Consider the following 12,609-nt stretch of genomic DNA (forward strand, 5'->3'; position numbering starts at 1 on the left):
TGGGAGCCCAAATGCACCCTCATGGGGTCACTTCGCTGTCAGCATAGTGACAGCCATTTACTGTCTGGCTGCAGGCTACAAGGCAGGTAAAGAATGCTGCCTGGCTACTATGATTGTGTTAATTCACAATCAGAGCAGCCAGACAGCATTCGCTATACTGGGGTATTTACAATGGATGCAGTGTGTGTGAACGTAGATACTGTACCCATTTTTTCAATACTTACCTCGCTGGAGTCCCACAGCAGCAGCACTATACAAGTCACTGAGAAAATGGCACTGTGGCCATTTTCACAGCATTTTGAGCATGCGCATTAGTAAAATGGCAATTTTCTCAGAGACATGTGCATGCACAGTAGACTGTACTGCACTGCCATCTACAGAGGAGGGGGCTTGGACGGAGAATGCACACAGGTCCCCTCTTCACTTAATATGCCCCTGATTCACTATCTGCCTCTCACGAAGCTTCACAGACACCAACCCAAAGGGCAGTGTGCCTATATGTTAAGATGGCCCTGATTATGGCACACCTTACCCACATGTAAAGAAACTAGTGATAAGCGGATTCGGTTTTACCCGGTTCTCAAAACGGCATCTTATTGGCTATCCAAAACACATGACATCCGTGAGCCAATAAGATGCCGTTTTGAGAACCGAGTAAAACCGAGTAAAACCGAATCCGCTCATCACTAAAAGAAACAAGTGAGTAGTGGACTGAATACTTGGAGAAGCCGGTGTGTCAGTGAGGGGCATCTTAGTCAAGCTGAATCAGATGCTGTGGAACTAGGGGTAACAGCATACTCAGCCTGTTATATCAGGACCTCCAGAGATTATGCTGAGACTTGAAGTTCCACAACAGAATGAGATGCATATTTGTCAGGCTAAACAGCAGATGTCTGAGAGACAGAGGGTAACGTCAGGGTTTCACTGAGAGACAGAGAGTAATGTGTGTTTGTTGATTTTTTTTAGGGGGGGCACAGAGACAGAGGGGAATGTTCTTAATTAACATGGAACCAGTCATTTACATTCTCCCGTAGGTCCATAAAGACTTCCTCCACCCCCAGGGATGACCTATTGTCCAGGTATCAACTTAGTAACTGCAAACTTGTCTGAGTTTATTGATTCTATTTACAGTCTCTGGTTATCACCAGTTCATTACATCTTAAAGCTACTGAAGACCTTCTTAACTTTTTGAATACCATACAATGAGATGAAGGGTTACCAATGGTCATGGCAAATGTTCGATCATCACTTACCATCATTGACCACTGAAATTTACCCCACAATTATTTTATGTTCAAAGAGGACTACTACCTTCAAAAGCTAGGGATAGCAATGGGTACCAGATTCGCTCCGAACTATGCAAATATCTTTATGGGGCAATGGGAAAATGATAACATTTGGAACAACCTCTCCGGAGTGAAGCTGGTGTCTTGGTCTATACATTTGTAACTATTTATCCCACACTCGGATGTGTAAATGACCTCTTGAGTTATACCTGATCTTCTCTTACTCTCAACTTCCAGCTTCTTGTTTCTCCACGACTTAGCCTGGGACGTATCTATTTCTCAGTCAACAGGAATATATATATACACTGTGGACCCTATATCCCAATACACTTACATACACTTTATCAAACACAGTTTATGAAATCTGTACCACAACTAAAATAAAATAATCTTTATTTTACTGGAACAACTGGTTATTCTCCGTTGGCCATAGTAGAAGAAATCACCTGAACAAAGAAGTTAGTACAATAACCTATTTCAGAAACAATTTAGCATATGACAATACTATTGATATTACACTATACTATTAATGTTATTTGGTTGTGGTACCTTAAGGGGAAGGGGTTCCCCTATCACTTTAACACTTCAGTATGAGTACTCTGAATAACTCGTTGGTGCACATTGAGACGATGCTCAGACCGTGGTAGCTACCTTAAGTTATGTCTCCTAAGCCGTAATCCCTGATATTGGCTTCCAATATACTAGGATAGGGGATGATGCGACGATGCGGTTGCAATGTTCCTTCCTTGTGGGTAGTAGGATTAACAGAAGTAGTGAAAACACTTGTCTGTAGATAAGTTAGTGACCTAGCGGGAACGTCCGTTACTAATATTGGATGAGGGCTCCCCAGTTGTCTCCAGAGTCTATCACTGGTTCAGTAAATGCCAGATATATCAGTAGTAACTCTGATGCTGTCTATTCTGTACTATTGCTTACACTACAGTATTGTAAAGGGGTTCCTCCTTGTAACTGTAGCTACCGATGTCTCTCTTAAGCTGTCTGCCTTTCTCTAATGAGGCTACTGCAGAACGAAGTGGCAGAGGGTGATATTAACAGCTGGCTCTGTCTCTGACAAGGCTGAGCTAAGCAGCTGGCTGTGTCTCTGACAAGGCTGGGCTAAGCAGTGGCTGTGTCTCTGACAAGGCTGGGCTAAGCAGCTGGCTGTGTCTCTGACAAGGCTGGGCTAAGCAGCTGGCTGTGTCTCTGACAAGGCTGAGCTAAGCAGCTGACTGTGTCTCTGACAAGGCTGGGCTAAGCAGCTGGCTGTGTCTCTGGCAAGGTAGGGCTAAGCAGCTGGCTGTGTCTCTGACAAGGCTGGATTAAGCAGCTGGCTGTGTCTCTGACAAGGCTGAGCTAAGCAGATGGCTGTGTCTCTGACAAGGATGAGCTAAGCAGCTGGCTGTGTCTCTGACAAGGCTGGGCTAAGCAGCTGGCTGTGTCTCTGACAAGGCAGGGCTGTGTCAAATGCGGTCCAGGGACGGACGCTGACCACTTCCGGGTTTCGGAGCCGCTACTATGGTGATATCGCGTCACTGCATGTGACGCGATACACCCCATACGCGGCACAATCACTGACAGTGACCGCAATAATGTTACACTGCTATCATTGTCAGCTGGACGCAGCCCACCCCCAGGGGGAGGTGATAAGCATGCGGTCCAGCTGTGCGTTCCACATGGCCTCCGGACATTTTGGGGGCGTGGCTAGCGCCAATTACCATGGTATTTAGCAGGGGCCGGAGAGGCACCATCTGTGTCTCCAGTTTCCCTGCAAGGCTGATTTGATGTTGAACTGCTGCCACTGTTGACTGTGTTTATTCCTTGAAAATGGCCCCGTCTGGGACCGAAACGTTGGACATTGCTGGAGATCGTTTGATACTTCATATGAACTGTGAGACTACCTTTTGCATTAAATTTACTTTTGGCTTTATTGGATATTTAGTCTGGAGAGTGCTATCTTTTCCCACGAAAGTGGGATTTCCTGTATTGTACTATGGGCCCGGTCTCCTCTGTGACTGGATCTTGATAGGCACCCCAGCAGTTGACTTTATTATTGTGAGAGTGCAGGAACTCCTTGTATATTTAGAAGCAGTTCAGTTATTTACATTGCTTTTTTTCTGCACCCACCCTATATCACATTTTTATTACGCAGGTACTTTAGACATATGATTCATCACTCATTAGGGATACCTACACGTGTGGGACTGTGCACCTTTGGTTTTTTCTCTGCAGGTATTTGGCATAAGGTTGTGTGTTTATTTATTTACCGTCATACCGCACTGGGCAAGCCCAAATACCATCCGAACTTGGAAGCTAATCAGTGCTGGGCCTGGTCAGTACCCACAGGGAGACCTCGGGGAATACCTGGTACGGTAAGTATCCTATTACATTCACCTATTGTCTGGTTGGCTTTCTCGATGATAACCTCCTTGCACAGGCTGAACATGGTGTGATCTCCCTCACGGACGATGACGCTGACAAAGTCCTGTTTGACCAGTCTGATTTTGAGACACTACCTGCAGAAACCCCGACAGACCTCTATCACCAATTGCTAAGACTTAGAAAAAGGGAGATAGATTTGACCCTTCACGGACAATTTTTGTCCGAGTATTACCGCAAAAAGCAGATACCCAGGGGCTTTAGAATTAACAATATTCCAACATTGGGCAGGAACAACCCCACCTTTTGTAGCCGTTGGTGCGGAGTTCTAAATAAATGCTCAATGGACCTGGTGCTATTAGTCGTTGAGGAGGTTGGTATTGAATTAAAGAAAATTAAATCCCAGATTGAGGCGTTTAACGGTTTACACCTATTAACGATTAGAAATGACAAAATGAGTAACCTAGTAGAGAAACTGCAAACCCAGGTTGATAACTATAAAAAAGAGATAACCGCCTTTAAGCGCAGCAAACTAAATACGGTAACTTCTGACTACCAGAACCATACGGTCTACAGGTGGCTCCTTGGTGACCCGAGATCAAATAGACAACAGAGGCCATTTAGGCAAAGACGACAGGGGCGAAGACAATTGTACACTCAAGACACTGGTTCCTCGGCTTCAGCCTCTGATACAGAGTTATCAGACAACCGCCCAACACAGAGGCCTTTTTTAGACCACACCAATACTCCCGACCTCCCTCCTGTTGCAAATCACGGAGGCCGCACCCAAGGAAGGGGAGATACCTGGCGAAGGTGCAGGGACAAGACCAGAACCTAGTTTTTAACCTCTCCAGTAAGACACTGGATGAAGCTACGGTTAAACTCCTCTCCAGGGGTCTGTCCTTTATACCTACAGCCCCCCATAAACAATTCGACACTGCGGTAGATATCTACAGGTTTGGCCGGAAGCTCCGTTTAAGGGAGCATTTTGCCACGGATATGGGTATTGATAAAATCCAGTTTCGGAAGCCCTCTACATTTGACCCAACCTCCTCTAACGCAAGCATCAAGACGTTCACTCGTATGATTGAACATGATGCTCTGTCACCTGTATCCAAAAGACGATTCGATAATCTGTCCCCTGCAGAACGCAGAGCACTTAACTCTTTGAAAAAAGACACTAGCATAGTGATTAGACCCGCTGACAAGGGGGGTGCTGTCGTGGTACAGGACTGGGTTGACTATAACACTGAGATTATGAGACAACTGTCTGACGAAACAACTTACGTTTGTCTAAACCATAACCCTATCAAGGACATCAAAGCAGCTGTTGACCAGCCACTGTGTAGGGCCCTTAGAGAGCACTATATTGACAAGAATACGCATGAATTCTTGACTGTTGAACACCCAGTATGCCCAATTATATACACTCTTCCAAAAGTGCACAAAGCACTGGTCCGACCCCCGGGCAGGCCCATCATTTCAGCCAGAAATTCCTTATTACAACCATTAGCCATCTATGTAGACAGCTTTCTTCAGCCCATAGTACAACAGGGAGATAGTTACTTATGCGATTCCACAGACTTCCTACAGAAGCTCCGTGCCTTCCCGGATGGACTGGATGATATTCTCCTTGTGACTATGGACGTCTGCTCTTTATACACCATTATCCCACATGAACAGGGATTACAAGCATTGGCTAATGCTTGGCGACAACAACCACCGATCGGGCCACCATCAGACTTCCTGCTCGAACTGACAAGTTTTGTTCTCAAACAGAACCACTTTCTGTATCAAGGCAGCTATTACTGTTAGGTTCCTGGAATCGACACAGGAAGCTCAGGAACTAGCAGGAACCAAGCTCAGAACTCAAGCAGACTGGAAACCCAGAAATATAACCAGCGTCTGTGAATAGCACTGAGCCAGCATATAACAGAGAGGCCTAATTAATAATCTCATGCAGCTGCACTGTTGCATGACTCCAAACTGACAAGATGCAACTAGCAGCCAGGTGAGGCTGAACACATGGGAACAAGCTGCAATTACACAGACTCACCAGCGGCAGCAACCAAGAGTACTCTTAAACAGAGCAACGGGAAATCCTGGCCTGCGAAACAACTAATAAACATAAAATACCTAACTGACATGCAAAACAGGAATGAGCCACAGCCGTGGCTCATAACAGTACCCCCCCCTTGAGGAGGGGTCAAAGGACCCCAAAATACAGACTATCCAAAACAAGGGATACAAAAAAAAAACCTGACACACTGGTCTAACAGACACGAAAACAGAAACAAGCTGCAACCACAGCTTGTAACAGTGCCCTCCCCCTGACGGTGGCCACTAGACACAAGATAAGGGAAAAAAAATCTTTTTTCTTTTTTTTTTATCAAGGCAAGAGTCAAAAATTATTTCTTTTTCTTCTTCTTTTTACAAAGCTCTTTAGGTCTGACCAAGGTAATTCCCCAAACATTGTCTGAACTGATGGTACCACCCAGCAAGGCTGCGTTCAAATCAGAGACAGGTTTCTTATCCTTGGGAGCTGAACTTTCTGGCAAAGTACTATTATTAGAAGAAGAAGTCAGAAAAGCACATCCTGCAGTCAAAACAACGGGCTGGGACTCTTGTGCCGAGTTTACAGTATTTAGTGGACTCTCAGCAGACAAGACGGGTGACTTAGAGGAACCTGAACCAATTTCTTTGGAACCATATCTTTTAATAATTGCATCACTGAATGCTGGGGGATCCTGAAGAATGGGATCTTCAGCTTTCATTAGGCTGGTCGCCCACTCAAAAGGCTCTCCTCTAAAAGAATAAATCAGATAAAGCACAATGTTCTCTGAAGTGATGCCCAGAAATGGTCTAGACAACATAATAATGTAATAGTGTTTGTAAAGCGCCAGAAATTGGGCTAAGTCCCCATCAAAGATTATGGATGTTGAGACATCAGAGTCAGGATCTGTTTCCTTCCCATCTGACTGACTGGAGTGCTTTGCTAGGACCTGGTCACTATTGACCTTACTCGAGGCTTAGACTCTCTGAACCCCACCCGGGGCAGTGACTTTCTGAACCCCACCCGGGGCAGTGACTTTCTGAACCCCACCCGGGGCAGTGGCCTCCGGGAACCCCGCTGGGGCAGTGGCCTCCGGGAACCCCGCTGGGGTCAGCACCTCGGATTCTTTTACTGGGACCGAGCCGTCGGCCTCCTCCACTGGGACCGAGCCATCGGCCTCCCTCTCTGAGTCGATAATTATCGAAACTTCTCCCGGGACTATGACTTCCGGGACTTTTGCTGAAGCTATAACCTTCAGCACCTCCACTAATGCTACACCTCTTAAGTTCTTTACTGGGGAAGCGACCTCTAGACCCTTCTTAGATGCTGCGTCTCTCGAGACCCCACTTGGAGATATTACTTCAAAGATCCCTTCTGGGGTTTTGCTTCTCGAGTTCCCTTCTAGAACTATGGTTTCAGATACCCTTTCTGGGGTTGCGCTCTTCAAGTCCCTACCTGGGGTAACAGCTTCTAAGACCCCTTCTGGTATGGAAACCTGAGCTATAATATTTGATGTCCCTCTATAAGCTAGAGCATCGGGTACCGCTCCAGCACTCTGGGCATCGGGTACCGCACCAGCACTCTGGGTATCGGGTACCGCTCCAGCACTCTGGGCATCGGGTACCGCTCCAGCACTCTGGGCATCGGGTACCACACCAGCACTCTGGGCATCGGGTACCGCACCAGCACTCTGGGTATCGGGTACCGCTCCAGCGCTCTGGGCATCGGGTACCGCTCCAGCACTCTGGGCATCGGGTACCGCTCCAGCACTCTGGGCATCGGGTACCGCTCCAGCACTCCGGGCATCGGGTACCGCTCCAGCACTCTGGGCATCGGGCACCGCTCCAGCACTCTGGGCATCGGGCACCGCTCCAGGACCCTGGGCAATGGGCACCACTCCAGGACCCTGGGCAACGGGCACCACTCCAGGACCCTGGGCAATGGGCACCACTCCAGGAACCTGCAACTCTGCTTCAACAGGAACCTCAAGAGAGGAGAGAAACATTCTCTTTTGATTCCTGAATCTATAATGGGGCTCCCTTGCCCAAGGACCCCAATTATAGGACAGAGAGCTTTTTAGTGTGGGTTGTGTGACAAGTACCTCTGCCACAGTAGAGACAGGAGTAGGTATTGTATCCTGACTCAACTTGGCCAGAGGGCAAGACTCGTCACCACACTTTGGCTTGCGCAACTCACAGGTCTGCAGATAGTGGCCTAAACCCCCACAATATAGGCATAAGTTTAAGTTTCTGCGACGCAGACGCTCCTCTTCTGAGAGCCTGGGCCGCAGAAAACTTTTAAACCTTTTCTCTTCAATTAAACCAGAGGATTCTCTTGTCACCATACTGTGAACAAAAGTCTCTTTAGAGATAGATGTACTTTCAACGACTTCTGGCAAGATGAGCAAGATTTTAGTCAGAAGGTTTTGCAGTTGCTTAAATGATTGCTGCAAAACTTCTAGTCGCTCTGGTCTCAAAGCACTGAAAGCAGAGTTCAGGGCCGAGAGAGATGCCTGTAGGGCTTGCATAGTAGACATAGGAGGATTTAAAACTAGACAAGACAAGGCAAGACTAGACAAGGCAAGACTAGACAAGGCAAGACTAGACAAGGCAAGACTAAATTTTTGCTAAACAAAACAAGACTGTTTTTTTGTTTTTTTTAAACACCGGACTGGATTCTAAACACCGGACTGGATTCTAAACACCGGACTGGATTCTAGACTAGACACTGGACTGGGCCAAAAAAGAAAAAAAAGTTTTATTTCTTTTTTGTGGTTGGGCTGGTTATAATGTTAGGTTCCTGGTGCTCAGAACAAGGGAGATGTTATGAAGCGAGTCCAGAGCACCAGGACGTAATGCTGGGAAAGGGGAATGGAAAGGGAATAGCCCCTGGCGCCCTATCTCCGTTGTCTCGCCCGTGCTGTCAGTACACTCTTGCGAGACTATGGTTGCTTGAGCCCATGGCAGCCGCGTTTGAAGGGCGGATTACGTCTGCCCAACTTCCATGCCCCCTCAGGTCTTAATGAGAGACAAAGAGTGAACCGAGACAGGGTGATAACAAGGGGCCTTCTGACTAAACAACAAGGCCAGGGGCTACTAACAAACCTAAAACTAAAGTATGTGCGGCTTGCCGCCAAAGGAAAAGAACAACAAAAGAAATACTGACCACACGCCGACACAATACTTTTGTGTACCGGCGGTGACAGCATAAGCAGAACCCTCTGCAAAACACCAGTGACAGAAATAATAAGGGAATACAGCGGCCTAGGCCGACGGACGCGTCAGTGCCGCTACTCACGGAACCGGTACGAATACTGGCAAACGGACAGGAACTCCCAATGCTGCTGACACAGACTCTCAGAACTGGAGGACAGGCAGAATCCCAAACGACAGACCGGTGGACACCAAGAAGCCAGAAACTTGACCAGGCACAGGCAAAGGTACTGGACCTCAGGACAGGAACGCCTCACGGCAGGACACGGGATCAGACATAGGAATCGACACAGGGACTGACACAGGAATCGACACAGGAATCGACACAGGAATCGACACAGGAAGCTCAGGAACTAGCAGGAACCAAGCTCAGAACTCAAGCAGACTGGAAACCCAGAAATATAACCAGCGTCTGTGAATAGCACTCAGCCAGCATATAACAGAGAGGCCTAATTAATAATCTCATGCAGCTGCCCTGTTGCATGACTCCAAACTGACAAGATGCAACTAGCAGCCAGGTGAGGCTGAACACATGGGAACAAGCTGCAATTACACAGACTCACCAGCGGCAGCAACCAAGAGTACTCTTAAACAGAGCAACGGGAAATCCTGGCCTGCGAAACAACTAATAAACATAAAATACCTTACTGACATGCAAAACAGGAATGAGCCACAGCCGTGGCTCATAACAATTACCTGCAACACAAGGGGACAGCGATGGGATCGAACCTAGCGCCGGCGTACGCTAATATATACATGTCTGAATACGAACAACAGCATATCCTACCCCAATTTGGAGAACATATACTTTTCTATAAGAGGTATATAGATGACATCTTTATGCTGTGGAATGGGACGAATGAATCCTTCAAGATGATGATCTCCACACTGAATGGATTGGAGAATCCGGTAAAGTTTACATTCCAGGTTGACCCACATAAAGTCAATTTCCTGGATATCTCGATCTCCCTTGAAGGGGGTCGTATTAAGACAAACCTCTACAGAAAGCCTACCGATAGGAACACACTGCTCCATCCCAGCAGTCAGCACCCGCCTGCGCTTAAGGACAATCTCCCAATCTCGCAGTTCCTACGAGTTATGCGCAATAACTCCGACAGCAGCACTATGGAGACCCAATTGGCTGATATGACCGCAAGGTTCCTTGAACGGGGTTATGAGAAGAAGAATGTTCTTAGATGTCTCGCAAAAGCAAGAAATAAGTTTGATTCACCTGTGACACCTACACTGCCTACTCATACACCAGAGCGGATGGTCTTTACAACCACTTATGATAATGTCTCCAATAAGCTCAAGGGAACCATACGAAGAAACTGGCCCATTCTCGCCACCGATGACCGCCTCAAATTGAAGAGGTGTCCACCGCCTATGATGGCCTACCGTAGATCAGCTAACCTGAAGCAGTTACTTCTGAGACCAATGGCCAGCGCAGGAGGGACACAGAGTGCCACTTGGCTACACGAGAGGCAGCCAGGATGCTTTAGGTGCACTGGCTGCACAACCTGTAGGGCCATGCTTACGGGCTCGCATTTTCCACATCCACACTCAGGTCGCCCCATAGCGATCAAATTCAGACTTCACTGTGCCATGGACCATTTGATTTACATTTTAACCTGCCCCTGCGGGCTATACTACGTGGGAATGACCACAAGACGTTTTAGGGATCGTATGGCAAACCATAGGACATCTATACACCAAGCCATTGCCACAGGTTCGGCAGTCCTACCAGTAGCCAGACACTTCATGACTTCTAAACACCAGGTCTCTGACCTACGATCTAAGCTGATTGATTGTAGGGGTGGAGACCGTGCCCTACTACTGAAGAAAAAGGAGAGCATGTGGATTCATAGACTTGATACGATAGCCCCGAGGGGCATGAATGAAAATAACCCCTTGTCAATTTTTTTGAAATAGAGCTTGGATTGCTTATTCCCGTATAGCCCCAATATTACCTGACTATTGTTCTGATACAGGATCATGCACTATGTATTTATAATATGTTCACCTTGTTAATGAAATTTTCCCACGGCATGTTTTGATTCACTGTTATACCCTTTATTGATTATCACATTTTATTTGCACCTTGTATATGCACCTGACTGTATATAGTATGTATCCCCCTCGAGTGACCTCACCGGCCTTTGCTATACCATTATTAACTAGTTTTATTATAGTTATGACCCTTACTTTGCTGCATCTACATGTCAGGCAGCATTGACCTAAAACTAACATTGACACTGCAGCCCCATATCCCCACATTGCTGCCATACCCTATTAATACATTGTATAACGCTACTAGCAGTGTGAGCCAGTACTTATTGTTTTTGACTACGGTTGCCCCGCACATCGCGTCACCGGAAGTGACGCGATGCGTTCCAAATGCGGTCCAGGGACGGACGCTGACCGCTTCCGGGTTTCGGAGCCGCTACTATGGTGATATCGCGTCACTGCATGTGATGCGATACACCCCATACGCGGCACAATCACTGACAGTGACCGCAATAATGTTACACTGCTATCATTGTCAGCTGGACGCAGCCCACCCCCAGGGGGAGGTGATAAGCATGCGGTCCAGCTGTGCGTTCCACACGGCCGGCGGCCATTTTGGGGGCGTGGCCAGCGCCAATTACCATGGTATTTAGCAGGGGCCGGAGAGGCACCATCTGTGTCTCCAGTTTCCCTGCAAGGCTGATTTGATGTTGAACTGCTGCCACTGTTGACTGTGTTTATTCCTTGAAAAAGGCCCCGTCAGGGACCGAAACGTTGGACATTGCTGGAGATCGTTTGATACTTCATATGAACTGTGAGACTACCTTTTGCATTAAATTTACTTTTGGCTTTATTGGATATTTAGTCTGGAGAGTGCTATCTTTTCCCACGAAAGTGGGATTTCCTGTATTATATATATATATATATATATACAACGGTTCCTAGCATGCAGCGGCACTCAGGGACTGACTCATGGATAATTTAAAGCAAGCAGTGTTTAATCCATGTCAAAAGCAAAACAGTTCCATCCAACGTTTCGGGGCGCGAGCACCCCTTTGTCAAGGAGAACAAGTGAGAAGTGAATAATGTGAGAAAAACGATTACCTTTATGTGTGACGAAGTCCCGCCTGCGGGAGGTGAGGCAATCAATCAGGGGAAGACGTAAACTTACTTCCCTGTGTGTGATCAGGTGACGTCATTACCCTGCGCCGGTCACATGGTCCGACGTCGCGGCGTGGAACGTCCGTGTTCCCCTGGCAACCACTTACGCCAACGCTGTCCAGTCGGGCAGCTGTTCTTGTAGTCATGGCAACCCAGGGTGTTTCGGGTAATCCAGTCGCGGCGGACCAGGATCGGCACTGTGAAAAATACGTGAAGCTAGTGCAATGCTACTGTCAATTAAAAACAATATAAAGTGCGGTATAAGTCAATGATACAGTTGTGTCATCGGGCAGTTAAAGTGCTATAGCATTTGTTATAATCACAATATATATAAGACTGGAACACCGCTGCACTATAAACAAACACTATATGTAACTTCAAATATAATGCAGTTATCAGGGTCCACATAGATGGTGTCTGTAATTAACAGACTACCGATCTATAGTGTCATCTGGTCCTGCAGACATATACGTGAAAGCAATAATACGTGATAAAGTTAATGTACATTAATATC

General features: G+C 47.0%; 1 pseudogene; it reads left to right on the top strand.

Annotated features, from left to right (window-relative positions):
* The first annotated feature begins 3,544 nt into the window (after window positions 1–3,544).
* On the top strand, window positions 3,545–3,662 carry LOC134951995 (5S ribosomal RNA; annotated as a pseudogene).
* Window positions 3,663–12,609: the final 8,947 nt, after the last annotated feature.

Source organism: Pseudophryne corroboree, chromosome 1, assembly GCF_028390025.1.
Source record: "Pseudophryne corroboree isolate aPseCor3 chromosome 1, aPseCor3.hap2, whole genome shotgun sequence".
In the NCBI taxonomy this organism is placed as follows: domain Eukaryota; kingdom Metazoa; phylum Chordata; class Amphibia; order Anura; family Myobatrachidae; genus Pseudophryne; species Pseudophryne corroboree.